Raw genomic sequence first — 16,587 nt, forward strand, 5'->3', positions numbered from 1 at the left:
TGAGGGCAGATCTTCTTTGCTTGGTCTGTCATTTCAGATGCTGATCTCTTCCAGACTTATCCTTACAGACACACCCAGAAAGAACATTTTACCAGCTATCTGGGCAGCTCTTAGCCCAGTTACGTTGTTGCATAATGTTAACCATCACACCAACTTTTCCTATAACTCACAGAGGTGGTCTTTGGAAACATGAAATGGCAAAACTTTTATCCCATCCTCTTATCAGTCCACTACCCATTGCAGAAGAGACAGTGGGAAGGAAGAGAAATTGCTTAAAATACAGTTTAGGTTAGTTCCTGGGAGATAGATTCCCACTGAATTTGAGATCTCAAAAAGGGAAGAAAGAAGGGAATTTGAAGCCTGTCTCAAGCCTGTCAGGGCGACTTCCCTGACACCTGTTCATGACAGAGCACTGGGAACCATGGGGCTGCAATAGAGTGGGGATTCTAATGGCCTAAGTGTGTGTCTGGGGATGAGGTCCTAGGGGGCATGAGCATCATCACCACGCAGTAGGGGCAGTGGAGCTGGCCCACAGAGAGGCTTAGATGGAGAAAAGGCTGGGAATTGGAGCCAGATGAGAGAGGTAGGAACAATTCTCAGAGTCTTGGGGCTGAGTCCTCTCACGCCCACTGCTGCCCGGTATACCTCCAGCTCCACAGCACCACTGAGGCCTTTCTGCCTCTCCTGCTTTGAATTCCTCTTTTTTTAGAGCAGTAAGCCTGGCACTGAGAGGCAGTAATTGGGAATCTTTTGTTCCACAGTCTCTGCCACGCTTGATTCCAGGGTTGCAAAGTTGCTTTCTACTGCCAGGCACCTGGGGTTTGACCTTTTTCATTTATTTGAACATTTACCTTCCAAATGGGAGAGTGGGGTGGAACGTGGAGGGAGAAAGAGAGAGACAGAGACAGGCTGATAGAGCGGAAGACCTACAGGGAGACAGGGAGAGGAACTGAAAGTAAGATCAGAGCACTTAGAAAGAAATAGGCAGCCAGGCTCTGGGAGGGGAAACAGGAAGCTGGGGAAAGAAAAACAACACTTAACCATGTAAGACTGAGAGGCAGCTGGAGCCCAGAGGCCCTGGAAGGAAACACAGAGCCAGGGAGAGATGGAGAGGATAGTCAGGGAGATAACAGAGAGGAGAGCAGACAGATGCAGAAAAAGAGCACACACGGGAATCCAAGCAAACTGGGGAGAGAACGTAGAGGCGGGAATGTAAGGTGAGGTACTCTCCGGGCTCTCAGTGTCCTGCAGTACCTGCACACCTACCAGCCCAGAATGTTCCTTACTTGCGTCTGTAACAGCCTCCAGAACCCAAAGAGAAGTTGACCAGCTAAGCTGGTGAGTGCCTGGATGGAGAAAGCAGGGAAAGAAAGGACCTTGGGGAAGAGGAATCTTGGGAGGGATGGAGGGATAGAGAAAGGGAAGGAGAGAAGGAGAGAGAGAGGGAGGGAAGAAGGGAGGGAGGGAGAGAGGGAGGGAGGGAAGAAGGGAGGAAGGGAGGGAGGGAAGGAGGGAAGGAGGGAGGGAGGGAGAGAGGGAGGGAGGGAAGAAGGGAGGAAGGGAGGGAGGGAAGGAGGGAAGGAGGGAAGGAGGGAGGGAGGGAGAGAGGGAGGGAGGGAAGGAGGGAAGGGGCACTGAGAGATGGAAGATCCCTCAGGACTCCCCACCCCAACCTTACTTTTTGCAGACAATAGTCCCTTTCTGCCTCTTCCTTCCTGAGATGAGGCAGACCCTCCCCCAGCTCCACCCACAAGCATCCTTTCAAGTTCATCAGAACCATCCATCACCATAGCCAAAAATGTCTCAGTGCCTATACCTGCTCCCTGAACCCTGACCTAGCCCTGGTTTTCCAGCCGGCTGCAAGTGAGAAAAAACTGACTCTTCTCTTTAAGGGCCCCATAAAAAATGAGAATGCAACTTTCTCCTGAGTCATGAGACCTGGTCTCTTTATGTGTAGCCCTTTTCTCCACCCCATCTCTGTGCTTTGCATCACCAGATCCTCCAGCTGAGATCCATCTTCAGATCAGGCATCCATGTCAGATGGGCGAGGCCAGGCCTTGGCTGTGTAATCCAGGAGCTCCCACCTCAGCCATTTGCTCCCCTCTTGGGAAAGGTACTGAATGGGCAAACACCTATTTCTCTCAGCTTCTGCGCCTGCCCACGTTACTCAGGAAACTCCTCATATCCATGTCCTCCTCCTCTCTCTCCAGCCAGCCACCCTGCCAGCCACTGCTCAGATGGGTCAAGGAGGCTGGGACATTCTTGAGTAGTTAATAATAAGGGGGTAAGGGGCTATGATGGGAAATCCTTTGCCCAGATCCAGGTCACAGAGAGGACTAGGCTTTTGAGGTCCCCAGAGATCTCTAGTGAGGTAACAGCTCAGTAGACCTGAGCTTTCCTGACCCTCCATTCACTGGGGCCCAGGCTTCAGCAGCTTCTCTGAGATTCTGTTGTGTTCTTAGCACTTAGCAAGAGATGCTCCAGGCATAGGCTTTCTATGGTTCTCTTCTTCCCACCCCACCGAGCATCCATGTGTGTCTTCACATAAGCACACTCCACCCAGAATCGCTAGACCTACACATGAGGGCACATGGATGTACGCCAAACTCATAATACACAGGCGTGCATGAGTGCCTGCAGACAGAGATGCCTGCAAAAGGGAGCATTCGAGCACACAGGCCCCCACTTGGGCAGACACCACAGCGCTCCATAAATACAAATTAAATTAAATATGCACGAGCACACCCATGGCAAGTCATCAGGCCTCTGCTCTGCCCAAGGCAAGGGTGTTTAGGCTGAGCAGCCTGTGCACAGCTAAGGAGCCTTTGATTTGACAAATAAATTACATTTCTTTCACATTAAAAAAGGCTTTGAAGATTCAAAGCCTCAGGCCAGAAAGCAGTGACCACCTGGGGAACAGGGGCAACAGGTCAAGCTTTCCTCTCCCTGCTCCTGTCACTGAGAGACAGTCTTCCTCCCTGGGGCCCTGAAGGGCATTGAAAGTCATGATTTCATGAGGCTGAAACAGGGTCAGTTCTATAAGCCCTGCTGCCAAGCAGTGGAGAGGCTTCCCGGAGGCCTCAGGGCAGGCACTCTGGCCCAGGGTGCCCCCCGCAGAGCTACAGCATGGCATGAAGCCTGTCTGGGGTCCTTCCATCTCCCTTTTGGGTACCTCCTCATTTTTTCCTTTCAGTGGCTTCTCAAGAGGCCATCAGGCTAACACCCTCATGTGTTAATGATATGACCTTTCTTGTCTTCTTGGGATTTGCCTGTATTAAAAAAAGGAAGGTGTCAATGGAACAGGAATGACATCCAGACAGCCTCCTGCTCTGCCAGTAAGTAGACTGGGCTGCACGGGAGAGGCTGGAGAACCAGAAGAGTCAGGATCAGCTGTTCCTCTGCCCATCTCATCACCTTCCTCTCCTGCATGACAATAATGCTTCTTAGAGGACAGCACTTGTGAGAACAAGTACAGCTCGGATCTTAACTCTGCTCTCTGAGCTCAGAGCATTCCTCAGGCAGGGTGGCCTCAGAACTACGTATTGGTCTCCGGGACACATCACAGCCCATCCTTATACTCCATGACACCTGCTGATCCCTGCTTAAAAGCCTCCTACATTAACTTTAAATGCAGTTGAATCTTTCGAAATGAGCAATTTTCTCCAAAGGTCACTGTAATGCTCAGCGTTCTATGCTGCCAGGAGACCCTTTAAAGGCAACAAGGCAGTCCCAGAGTGGGGAGGGGGGAAAGTGGGGAGAAATGAGAAGAAAGGACTTTGGACCCCAGCCCCTGCAACACCCCCACCTGAGCCTTCTTCCTTCAGATGAACATTCTGCACAGACAAAGCCAGGGGTTGTCAGGCTTGAGAACAACCCCAGAGACTGCCCAAGTCTCTATTTCACGGATGAGAAAACAGAAGTCCAGAGAGGTGGCATAACTAGTCTGTGGATGCACAGGCAGCCAGGGTCAGAGCTGAGGCCTAAACCCCCTCGCTCTTATCCCAAAGTTCTTTAAATATTAACTTTCAAAACACATCAGTACTGCTCCTTAATTCTGGAAGGTGATTATTTATACACAGTCAGCCCATGTCCAGGCTATTGCCTCTGCTTGGAATTCCCTCTCCCCAACATCCCCCCCCAACATTTCTCTCTGGCAAGCTTCTATTCATACTCTGAAGCCCAACTGACATGTCACCCGCTCCTGGATTTCTCTTTCCACTCACCCCCTCAATTTAACAGACTGAATTACTCATTTCCTGGGTCTCCACGCCCTTCACATGTCTTTGCTGAGCGCATGACAGCTTACATGTCTGTTTCTTTCCCCGGGCCATGGGCTCCTTCCAAGAAGGGAATTACACCAAAGTCTAGCACAGTGTATGGCTCAATTGACCTTGCTAATTGGGGATCAGTTGCCCATGACCATGAATGTGTGGAGGGAGGGAATAGGTGAAGAAGGGGCCTTAGGACTCAAAGTCAACTTGCTAGAAATATGGCTTCTTCTGGAGATGGTAACCTGGGTATGCGGCTTTCTCTCCAGATAGATTTGTGTCTATGAATACCCCAAGTGCTACCCATGGGGGCAGAACAGATCCAAGGAAGGGGCATCGGGCGACCTGAAGGGACCCCTACTTCACTGTCCTCTGTCGGGATGGTGTTGAGGCAAAAGTAGCTCCTGGCCTGAGCTAAGTCCCTGACCCTGGCCTGGCCAATATAGGAGGTCAACCAAGCCTGCTCCACTCCCCTTTCCCCAGATGGGCCATCGATTTCTTGCACACCCGAAGTAAGTGTTGAGGGGGCCCTGCCCCTTTGATAACAGGTGCAGCGCAGCTCCTGAAGCAAGAAACCTGGGCCAAAATTCAGGTTTGGGATTTGGGTTTGGGATAGGATTTGAGCAAAGTTTAAGAAATCAGGTTAGGGTGAGATTTGAGAGGCTGGGTAGCCCTACTTGCAGGGAGCTTTCAGATTAGTGAAGAAAGGTTCCTGCCCTAAGGGAGCTCAAGGGGAAAAAACACATGAATGCAGGCCACGAGGGCCCACTGGGACACAAGACTGAACTAGGAACAGAGAGGAATGGGTAGGGGAAGAGAAACAGAGGGTGGGGAGAGAGGAGGCGGTGACGGGTGATGCTCTGGCCTCCCTGCTCTAGCTGGATGTGAGCTCAGCAACAGGAATTCTTTCTCTAGAAGCTCCTGGAGACATTCAGTTGTATTGCTCTGTGTGTGTCCCCGTATGTGTGTGTTTCTGTTTGGCAGAAGTGGGGGAGGTAGGATGGAAATGGGACAGGACATTCAGAGATGAGCTACTAATTTCCTGTTAATGGCTGGTTGCTTGGCAACCCAGCTTCTCTCTGCCTGTTGCCCTCAAAATTGGACTGCAGGAATTTTTAGTGTTAAAGTGCCTTCCATGGAAACTCAGTTCTGTGAGAGGCGGGCCCTGCCGTCATTGCCCTGCCGTCATTGCCCTGCCCTGCCCTATTCCACTAGGGAGCAGAGCAGGGCACAGGACACAAAAAACCAAAGCCACAGGTACACACAGCCTGCCACAGCCTCTCATTCTGTCTTTTGTGCCATCCTTTCCATGAACAATCATACATACACGTGTGCTTACCCCCACACGTGTTGGTATAAGCACATGTGCACCTACACAAACACACTAATCTGTGACCCACACACATGTAACAATAGTAAACTGTTACTGTATCTGAGTGCCTATCATATGACAAACATTTTGCTTTGAGTTACCCTCTCAAAGACGCCTTTCCTGGTCACCCTGTCATTGGTAGCACTCTGATCACGCATCCTAATCGGTTTCCTTCACTTAATATTTGCTCGTTTGTTGGTTTGGATTTGGCGTTTCTCTCTGATACGGTTTGGATCTGTGTCCCCACCAAATTTCATGTTGAATTGTAATCCTCAGTGTTGGAGGTGGGGCCTGGTGGGAGGTGATTGGACCACGGGGGCAGAGTTCTCATTAACAGTTTAGCACCATCCCTTGGTGCTGTCCTGGAGATAGTGGGTGAGTTCCTGCGAGGTCTGATTGGTTAAAAGTGTGTAGCCCCTCCCTACTCTCTTGCTCCTGCTCCCGCCGTGTGAGATGCCTGCTCCCCACTCACCTTCCCCTGTGATTGCAAGGTTCCTGAGGCCTCCCCAGAAGCCAAGCAGATACCGGCACCATGCTTCCTGAACAGTCTGCAGAACCGTGAGCCAGTTAAACCTCTTCTCTTTATAAATTACCCAGTCTCAGGTATTCTTTTATAGCAATGCAAGAATGGCCTGATATCCTTTCCTGTGAAAATATTAACTCCATGAAGACAGAGATTTTGTCTGTTTTGGTGCATTGCTGAATCCTCAGCATGTAAAACAGCACATAGTAGACATTTTAATAAAGAATTAACTGACAAACAGAATGAGTGACTACACGTGCAAGTATATCTACATTTTTTATCCACATACATATACATATATATACTTCCATGCACACATCTCTCTCTCTCTCTCTGTCTCTCACACACACACACACACACACACACACAGAGATTTTTGCATGAGTGGAAATTCTAATACATTGTGTTGAGACTTCTTAGAATTACACAAACTAGAAAGGCAATGCGAGAGTCTCATTCCTAGCAGACGTCAGTCTGCATAACAAAGCATGTGGGGTATGGCAATGAAATTCAATGTTCAAATTGCATAATAAAATATTTTTATTTATATGCCTTTTATACTCCCTATATAATAAAAGTAACAGTATTTTCATTGATGCTTTTCTTATTCAGTGTGTAGCTCCTTCCCACTTCTGGTTTTACATGAGGCTCTTTTAATAATACTCTGGGGAAACACCCAGCAAGTGAGGGACGGGCGATTTATTCTTGAGTGGTTTATAACATTAAGTAACTAACGGCAACCCTCATGGGCTACTCCCCATCTCCCCCTAGTTGTTGGGGATGAGAGGCTGGGCTAGAGCAGTCAAAACAGTTGAATAAAACATGCTCGTAGCACATAAATCATCTTCATCTCCCCCTCCCTTTCTTATTTATGCTACATAATAGAGTGATTCGTTCATATTAGCTAACAGTAAAAGAGAACCAGGTAGAGAGGGAAAGTTTCTTACAGGTACAGCTTTTCTGTTTCATGGGTAAATATTGGTATTGTGTATGCAATAATTTATTTCAAATGCTCATTAACAGCTGTTAAGCTTTATTATTTATTAATAGGCTAATAATTTATTTAATTATAAAAAATTAAATATAGAACTACTAATAGATTAAATTTAAATAATTAAGTCTAATATAAGCAGAGAAGGACTCCGGTAGAGAACTGTATTCTGCAAAGTGTTTTGTGTAAGACATAAGAATCCTGTGTATGGACAGACTTCTAGTTGTACATGAAATATACACTTATGTATTCATGAATGAGAATATGGGCAGCAGTAGACACAACAAGCAGAGGTAAGGTTATTCCTATTCCACTTAGAGGGTGACTTCAAACCCTGTGGATCAATGCTTGCATCTCTCCTAGACAGGCACATTTGCACATCTGGCTACCCAAAATGAGGGAAGCCTAGGGCAGTTCACACACAGAAAGTAAGAGAGAGAGAAAGAGAGAGAGAGATAAGCGACCTTCATCATGGGATGACAGTCCTGCCTGCAGGTCCAACCTTCCCACAGCTGACACTAACCCCTGGGATTTGACATATTAACTTCTCAGAGCTGACCTTTTTGAACTTGACCCTTGCTTGCTACACCTGTGGAGCCAGCCAATTCCACAGAGTTTTAGAGCAATCTTGGCCATTCTGATGATAGCTCCTGATACCAGTCATCTTGGTCTGTTCAAGTTACTATACCAAAATACCTTAGACTGGGTGATTTATAAACAACAACAAATTCATTTCTCACAGTTCTGGAGGCTGGGAAGTCCAAGAGCAAGGAACTGGCAGATTTGGTGTCTGGTGAGGGTCTGCTGCTTGGTTCATAGACAGTGCCTTTTGGCTGTGCCCTTACATGGTAGAAGAGGTGAGGGAGTTCTCTGGGGTCTCTTTTATGAGCACTTATCAGCCAGGCACGGTGGCTCACTCCTGTAATCCCAAGACTGTGGAAGGTTGAGGCAGGTGAATCACCTGTTGTTAGGAGTTCAAGACCAGCCTGGCCAATGCAGTGGAACATTGTCTCTACTAAAAAATGCACAAATTAGCTGGGCATGGCAGTGGGTGCCTGTAATCCCAGCTACTCAGAAAGCTGAGGTAGGAGAATTGCTTGAACCCAGGAGATGGAGGTTGCAGTGAGCCGAGATCACACCACTGCGCTCCAGCCTGAGTGACAGAGAGAGACTCTGTCAAAAAAAAAAAAAAAAAAAAAAAAGCACTTATCCCATTCATAAGAGCTCTACCTCCATGACTTAATGCTTCCCAAAGACCTCGCCATCACCTTGGGGGATAGCGTTTGAACACATGAATTTGGGGTGTGGGACACAAACATTGAGGCCATAGCACCAGTCTTTTCACATTTCCATGTGCACACAAATTACTTGGGGATCTCGTTTAAATGCATATTCAGATTAGCAAGGCTGAGATGGGTCTGGGTCTGCATTTCTGATAAACGGATGCTGTTAGAGATGACCCAGGGTCTTACTTACTTATAACAGAAGGGCCTTAGGCTACAGAAGCCCTTTCTTTTCCCAGGAGTTTCTACTCTCCCCATACACATTTTCCAACCCCAAGCCCTCTTGCAGCTCTAGCCATTGGGCTTGGAGCTCACCTGGCTGGTTGTGGTGGGATGAGCTGAAGTGTCTCAATGTCTCAGTTGATGCTGAGTGCCAGAGCCTCTACCAACAGCTGAATGTAGAGCTGGGCAAGCTGGGTGGGATCCTGCCCATGGAACACACATGATCTTAGGGAAGAAGCCTTGGACCAGCCTCCGTGATTCATGTTCAGGAAGAAGCGTGCAGAGGTCTGGGGGTTAACACTTCAATACTCCCAGCATCACGCTAGGTACTCATCAGGGGCTCACTAAATAGTTACAGAAGATAGAACACGATTAAAACACATATTCTAGAGCCAGAATGCCTGGGTTCAAACCCTCTAATTCCCAGCTGTGTGACATCGAGCCACTTAACATCTCTTGGTGGCCATGTCTTCATCTGTCAACTTGGGAAAGTATCCACCTCATAGGTTGACAAACTTTGAATGAGATACTATGTTAAATATAAAGTGAATGTCTAGAAACTGCTTAGCACAGAAATTCAGTGGTGCCTACTATTATTCATTATTATAGGCTATCTGGTGAGTGAGATCAAACTGTCTTCACATCTAAACAGTTCTCTATGCGCTTCACCCATCCCTGACTCTAAAATCCAATCACCATTTTCATAAGAAGATAAACCAAGACAGTGCAGGAAACCTTTCATTACCTGGTTTTCCTTCTCTGTAAGCCTTAGCAGTTGACTAGCTCTGCCCATCTCCAGTGCAATCAACACAGCAGCCGTAGTCCTGAATTCCTGAATGAGCATAATATGCTTCCTTGAATCTCTAAGAGACATGAAATTGCATCTGACAAGGTTTTGATGTTCTCTGGGTTTCACTGCATCTTATTTATTTGAAAACACATTGTATGATACCTATAGTGAGTCTCTCCTAAGCAGCATGAGCAGGGCTGAGGAGTCAGGCAGGCCCAAGGCCAAATCCTGGTTTCATCTGTACCATGAGGGTCACACCTACAGCAGAGGCTGGCATGCTGCTCTCGGGAGTCAGAACCCCTGACTCCAATTCCACATCTACCATTAGCAAAGTGCATGTCTCTGGCAAACTGGTGAACCTTTCTGAGCTTCAGAGTCCTGATTTAGGTTGAGTGAATAATGTATCTGCTCCCAGGGTTCTTGAGATTGAAATGAGATGGTGCAGGGAAAATATTTCGTTAGCCAATGGGGACTGGTATCTAATATGCTGTTATACAGTAGTATTTATTATTAGGACTTACTTCCTCCTCTACTGCCTCCTCCAGTTCAGGACAACACTGGTCTGGGAGACTTCAGGACCTGGAGGAGAGAAGATGGAGGTGTTATGGGAAAGGGTAATCAAACAGCCCTCTACTCTGACCCCTGATGCCTAGAAGCATTTGCTGCAGATATGAAAAAGCTTAAAGAGGTAGAAAGGGTCAGCCCTTGAGAGGTGCTGATGGGCTAGGACAGAGGCCCTGTTAAATGAGCCCCTTGGGGAATAGCCTTGAGGAGACCCCTTGCAATAGGAAATTTGCCATTCCTAGTCCTAGCACCTACTAACGGGAGAATGTCAGGGACCCTGAGAGAGGAAGATTTATTCTGGGTTGAAAATTGCATCCCTCTCTGTTGTGGTATTTCTTTTACCTCCCTTGAAATGTGAAAGCCAGATTCAACAAACTCTGTGGCTTCAGAAGCTCAGTCGTCCAATTTACATATAAATGGAGACCAAGAACTTCAGAAAGAAAAAAAAAATGTTCGGAAAATTGTCGCTTGAGGATTAAGCCTTGGGGAAAATCCAGAGGAGACATATCCCCGAGGGAGAAGAACTGAAAGGATTCAGAGGCTGACTCAAGGGGTCCCTTACATCCAAGGCACTAGAAGATAAGGGGTCTCCAACACCATTCCCTTCATACTGATAATTTCGACAGGTAACATGGATGTGGAGCCTGTGATGTGCCAGGCACTGTACTGAATGCTTCACACCCACCACCCCATGGACTCCTCAAACAGTCTGGGAGGGTTGGTATTATCCCCGTCTCCATTATACAGGTGAGGAAACCGAATCCCAGAGTAATGTGTCCACCTAGGAGGTGACAAAGGCAGCTGGTTGCTCTGAAGCATAGTAACGCTGCCTCCTGGGGCTGGCCTAGCTTGGCTGTGAATTCCAGGGGACCCCTAGGCTGGGGGCCTGAGGAAGCCCCTTCAAGCACTGCCAGACTGGCTGCTGTTATTCCCATGAGCTGCCTCCCTGTTCAACCACGATTTACATAAATCCCTCCCGTGAAGCTTTGATTTTACCAAATTAGTAAATTAGAGAAGAGATATGGCTTTCATCTCACTGATACATAATCTAAAAACAACAACAGCAACAAAACTATCCAAAACCCTTACAGCCAACAGATATATGTTTTCTACTTAGGCAAAAATAAAGGGAGTAGTGAGACATTCCTCAGTTCCATCAATTGGGGAAATAAAGAGAATCGTTCATTGACTGTCAAGAAGTTGGTTAAAGGAAAATAGAACACAGAGGAGTCTGAGTAACTGGCTATGCCGTTATTTTGTCTTTGTTTTTTTTTTAAGAACATTAACATCTTTCCTACCAGTTATTTTTAAATTTAGGTCTGATTGAGACTCTTCGAGTTGTGCATCTAATAGTTCCTTTGGGCCTCTGTCCTCCCACCCCAAGTCTCAAAACATAAGATCATATAAAAGTGCTTAAATGCTTGCTAATCTAACAGCCAATTCTGCTTGAAAATGTGTCTCCCAGCTGTGGGCCAGCATTCATCGGGGACCCAAGAAATCTGTAAGCACAGAATATTTGAACCGGAAGAGACCTTAGAAACTGCTTTACCCCACTCCTTGATTTTACTTCAAAGGTTATGCACAGCGGAATGAGAGAAACCTGCCTGGAGCACATGGTTGGTTAAGACAGAGACAGACCAGGAACCCGGGTCCTCTCCCTCCCAGGCCAGTGGTCTTCTCTTTCAGCTCTTTGCTGATGGAGGGAGATCAGGAAGCCCATTAAAAACATACTCCATTAGCAAACCCAGGAAATCTCACCAGTTCTGGAGAGCAGGGGCCACTGAGCACAACCCTGGAGAGAATGAGTGCTCACTACTTTGTTAGCACCGTCATAACATCTAATTTTTAAACGACAGTTTTTCTCTGTTAGAACCCTGCAAAGACAGGTCAAGCCTTGCTGAAATCACCTCAGGCTCAGCACAGTCTCTTGTCCCAGGGGAAGAAAAAGAAAGAAAACTGACGTTGGCTTAGGACCTACTGTTGCCCGGTGTTTTTGCCTCATTTAGTCTTCGCGGTAAATCTGTGAGGTAGGTCATATTTTTCCTCTTCTCTTTTTTTTAGGTGAGTAAATAAAAGCTCAGAAAAGTTAGGTGACTCACCCCCAGTCACACAGCAAGTCAGTGGCTGAGCTGAGTTTCAAAAATAAGCCATCTGATGCCTCCTTTGAGGCCCTTCCTGCTAGCTCAAAGATCCTAAAGAAGCATGGAATCTAAAGCTTTCTTCTTCTGAAGAAGGTGAGTTTAGTAGGAAGAGCTTTGGGTTTGCTAGTCGGGAGACCTAGACTGTGGCTTTCCACAGGCGGACCACTGGCTGTGTAGTTTAGCACATTGCCTGACATTAGCAGTGGTTCAATTAACATTTGTTGGATAAAATAATTACGTATCTGACAAATGACTCATATGCAGACACACACACACACATACACACACACACACACACACCTGAAACTCAATAATAAGGAGATAAACAATTCTCCTTTTTAAAAGCACACAAAAGATTTTAACAGACAGTTCACCAAAAGCCAATGCAAATGGCCTATGGAAAAAGTTCTCAACACCAGCCAACCACCAGAGAAATGCAAATTGAAATGATGGTGACCTACCGCTATACACTCACCAATTTAAAAATGTAAAAGGCTGACAACAGAAAGTACTGATGAGTATGTGGAACAACCAAAATTCTACACTGTTCACGAGAAGACAAAATGATACAGCCACTCTGGAAAAAAGTCTGCAAGTTGCTTATAAAACCAAACATACATCAACCTTATGACCCAATGATTCCATTCCTGGGTGTTTACCCAAGAGAAGTGAAAACACACATCCTCAGAAAGACCTGTACAAAAATGTTCTTAGCACTGTTATTCTTCATCACCCCAAACTGGAAACAACCCAAATGTTTATTAACAGTAGGATGGATGACCAAATTGTAACACATACATACAAGAGATGCTATTCTACAAGGAAAAGGACGGAACTTTTGATACATGCAATATGAATTAACCTCTAAAACATTAGGTTGAGTTAAAGAAGCATTGCCTGAGAAGGAATATAATAAATCATTCCAGTTATATGAAGTTCTAGGATAAGCAAATTTAATTTATGGTGCAAAAAATCATAACAGTGGTTGCCTGAAAGTTGAAGGCAGGAATTAACTGAGAAGGGACACAAAGGAGCTTTCTGGAGTGACGGAATGTTTGGTATCTTGATAAGGATCTGGGCTGCACAGCAGTATGCTTTTACCAATGATACAATATGCACACCGAAGTGTTTAGGGCCGAATTGCAGATTAATAGATAAATAAGGGATGGATTATGGGAAGATACAAGATAAAGAGAACAAAATGCAAATTGTAGAATCCAAGTGGTAGATATATGAGTGTTCACTGTGCAACTTTTCTGTATTTTAAAATTTTTACAGACAATTTTGGGCAGAAAAAATGAACAAAACTTGGATTCCACAATTGGCTTAGCACACATGCCCTCCGAGGACCCAATGTGGACTCTCCTGCCCACCACTGCAGCCTCATTTCTCACCAGCCCACACCTTGTGGCTCCATATTCCCGCCACAAGGACGTTCCTTACTTCCTCAAACCCACCATGTATGTACCACCTCAGGCCACAGGATCTTTGCATATCCTATCTCCTCTGGGAGGCTCTCCCTTCCTTTTTCTCCCAGATAATGCCTCAGACTTCAGACTTTGGTTGAAATAGTCTTTCTCTGGGTACCTTCTCTCTCGGTTCCCCACCACCACAAGCTTAGGTCCATTGCTTTAGTTCCTGAAGAAACATGTTTCTGCCATAGTACTTGCTGCTCGACTCAGTGGCATTGAGCCCCAGTTACCCACAACAGTAACCTGCTCCCTGTACTGGCTTCCCATGTGACTGTCCTGTTTAGAGTCACAGCCTCCATGAGACTGACAGCTCCATGGTAGCAGGACTGACCTTTTGGTCTCACCAAGGCACACCCACCCCAGCACAGTGTTGGCCATAACTGCGCCCATGTAGTATCTGCAGAATGAATGAATATTCCTAACTAGCCTGTAGCCCTAGGGACACAGTCCTCCCTGGTCCATTTTCTCAGCTATCAAATGAGAAAATTGGTGAGGAGCAGCCTTCCTCTTTTTTCTTTTTTTGGGCACAAGACCAGTTCAGAACAAATACTCTGAAACTGCGTGTATAATTCAAAATGAAAACAACTTTAATAAATCTTACAGAAAATATAATGTATGTTCCTTCCACTAAGATTATCCACTTTGTCAAATAAAAGAATTTCAATGAGAAAACTGGTGCTGCCTTTTAGCCATTAAATGATCCCATCTGGGCATTTTGAAAAGCAGCAACAAGAGTAAGAGGCAGCTTTCTTTCACCCCTTAAGATTCAGAGGGTGTTAGAATCACAAAGCCCATTCACATCTGTTATCTCATTTCATCTTCTGCGTAGGTGATGTATTTGTCGATGGTGAAAGTGCGGCTCAGAGAGGTAAACTGACTTGCCCAAAATCACACAGCAAGTTGATGAGAGAATACACGTTACTTAATTAACTCAATCTAATGAAATAATTTCAGGGCACTTACCCATCTGTCGTGTGTGTGGCACTATGCCGGGTGCTGGGACTACAGTGACAGTAAGACACAGCTTCCTGCTCTTTCCCAGTTTGGAGTCCTCCTCTTGGTTGCAGGATCTTCTCTCTGGAGATAGCAAAGAGAACCAATCAACCCAGGTTTCTTGGTCTGAGTTCCCCAGAAGCAGAGTCAGAGACAATGATGTCAGGACAGTTGATTCGGGAGATCACCCCAAAAAGTACCTATAGGGAAGAAAGAAAAGGAAGCCAGCACAGGAAGCAGATTGCTGCTGTGGGTAACTGGGGCTCAGTCCCACTGGGAATGTCTCAGAGACTGTGTAGAACACATTTCAGAGTTGGCCATTTATTATTGTTTGGGAACTACTCCTCAGGGTAATTCCCTGCCACTTCTGTCCTGCGGGAGGGCACACGCATGCTCCAGTAACCAGAGAAAGCCCTCAGGCAGCGTGCACAGGAGCGTTCACAAAGGAGCCATCATTTCCTTTGGAAATAGAACTCAAAAGGGCACGCTAAGAGGACACAGGAGGGTATAAATGCAACTGCTGGGTCAGGACAGTGCGAACCCCCCAGAATCCTGGAGGGCCCCACTGTGGGTACCGCTACTGCGTGCTGCTCAGTCCCTGCTGCTGTGGCAACGGCTCTAGGCACCAGCCCTTGTGGACTGAGGCTCTCAGCCCGGCTTCTGAGGGACCCCATCACCAGCCTCATTTTTAGGCAGCATCAACAAGTCTGCATCAAACCAATTCAAAAAGTCTCCTTCCTGCCTCTGAGCTGGCTGTCCTGAGGGCTTTTCTCTCAAATCCTGCTATTCCTTGGGAACCGAAGGGCTGCTGAGGTGTTTGGGGGAAATAAAACTTCCATGGCTCTTCGGCAGTGTTGAGGCGATCCCTGGGACAGAAACCACGAATTACGCCCGGTGCCCATTCTCTTCTTGTTTTTAGTATCGTTCAAGTTTCAGCAGAGCTCATATCTTCCCTGAAACAGACTACATTTCCAAGGTGCCCCGACAACGTGACTGAGTTCTGGCCAATGGAATGTGAGTGAAAATGCGAGCAGAAGCAACCTCCAGGGCATATCCTTCAAAAAAGAAAAAGGAGAATCCTCTTTATTCTTTCCTGACCTCTCACCAGCTGGAGATGGGCCACCCCTGAAGCAGCCCTCATGCAGCCTGCAGTGGAACGCCTGTGCTCACAGTGGCAGAGCAGCACCCCCTGTGTGGGGTAGATAACCCCGACTACCCACCTGCCTGTAGCTTATCGCAAAAGAGAGTGGAAAACTCCCCGGTATGTCAGACACTGTCTTTTGAGTCACTATTACAGCAGCTTGACCTGTTTTCTAACTCAGCTGTCTTAAAGGCCCCTACCCACTCTAAAGGCAGCTACACCCCAGGTGGGACCACTTCACCCAGACTCGCCCTGCCCCCGCCTCCCAGGGCAAGCCCCAGCAGGTCCTAAGGCTATTGCTTCAATTCCCAAAATGTGCTCTTGATTTACCCTTCCCCCAGCTCTCAACACCCCAGAGGGTGGTGCACCTTTGCCCTGTGAAGATCCTGATTCTGGGCTCCTATCATCTCATCATCTTCAGGTCCTTTCAGTGAGCAGAAACCAGAGATGGCTGTGGTGAGGCCAGGAAGGCAAAGGAGGTTGGAGGGCAGGGAGGGCAAAGCGCTCCTCCATGGCGCCCCCGCGTGGAAAAGGGATGAGTTTGCAGCAAGAGGGATAGAGGAAAGCTGATCAGACATAAACAGAGATCAAGAGTGGGGGTCAGGCCGGGCGCGGTGGCTCAAGCCTGTAATCCCAGTACTTTGGGAGGCCGAGGCGGGTGGATCACGAGGTCAAGATATCGAGACCATCCTGGTCAACATGGTGAAACCCCGTCTCTACTAAAGATACAAAAAATTAGCTGGGCATGGTGGTGCGTGCCTGTAATCCCAGCTACTCAGGAGGCTGAGGCAGAATTGCCTGAACCCAGGAGGCGGAGGTTGCGGTGA

At 47.1% G+C, this 16,587-nt stretch overlaps 1 long non-coding RNA gene across 1 annotated transcript in view; it reads right to left on the reverse strand.

Annotated features, from left to right (window-relative positions):
• Nucleotides 1-16,232, reverse strand: part of LOC103792427 (uncharacterized) — a 55,040-nt gene extending 38,808 nt beyond the window's left edge. Inside the window, exons 1-5 of the long non-coding RNA XR_004741779.3 lie at nucleotides 16,129-16,232; nucleotides 14,590-14,703; nucleotides 9,971-10,028; nucleotides 9,405-9,491; nucleotides 8,753-9,003 (exon numbers count right to left, since the gene is read on the reverse strand). This is a non-coding gene — a long non-coding RNA (uncharacterized LOC103792427). The remainder of the gene's footprint in view (nucleotides 1-8,752; nucleotides 9,004-9,404; nucleotides 9,492-9,970; nucleotides 10,029-14,589; nucleotides 14,704-16,128) is intronic.
• Between the last annotated feature and the right edge of the window lie 355 nt (nucleotides 16,233-16,587).

The sequence above is a fragment of the Callithrix jacchus genome, chromosome 4 (assembly GCF_049354715.1).
Source record: "Callithrix jacchus isolate 240 chromosome 4, calJac240_pri, whole genome shotgun sequence".
Classification (NCBI taxonomy): domain Eukaryota; kingdom Metazoa; phylum Chordata; class Mammalia; order Primates; family Cebidae; genus Callithrix; species Callithrix jacchus.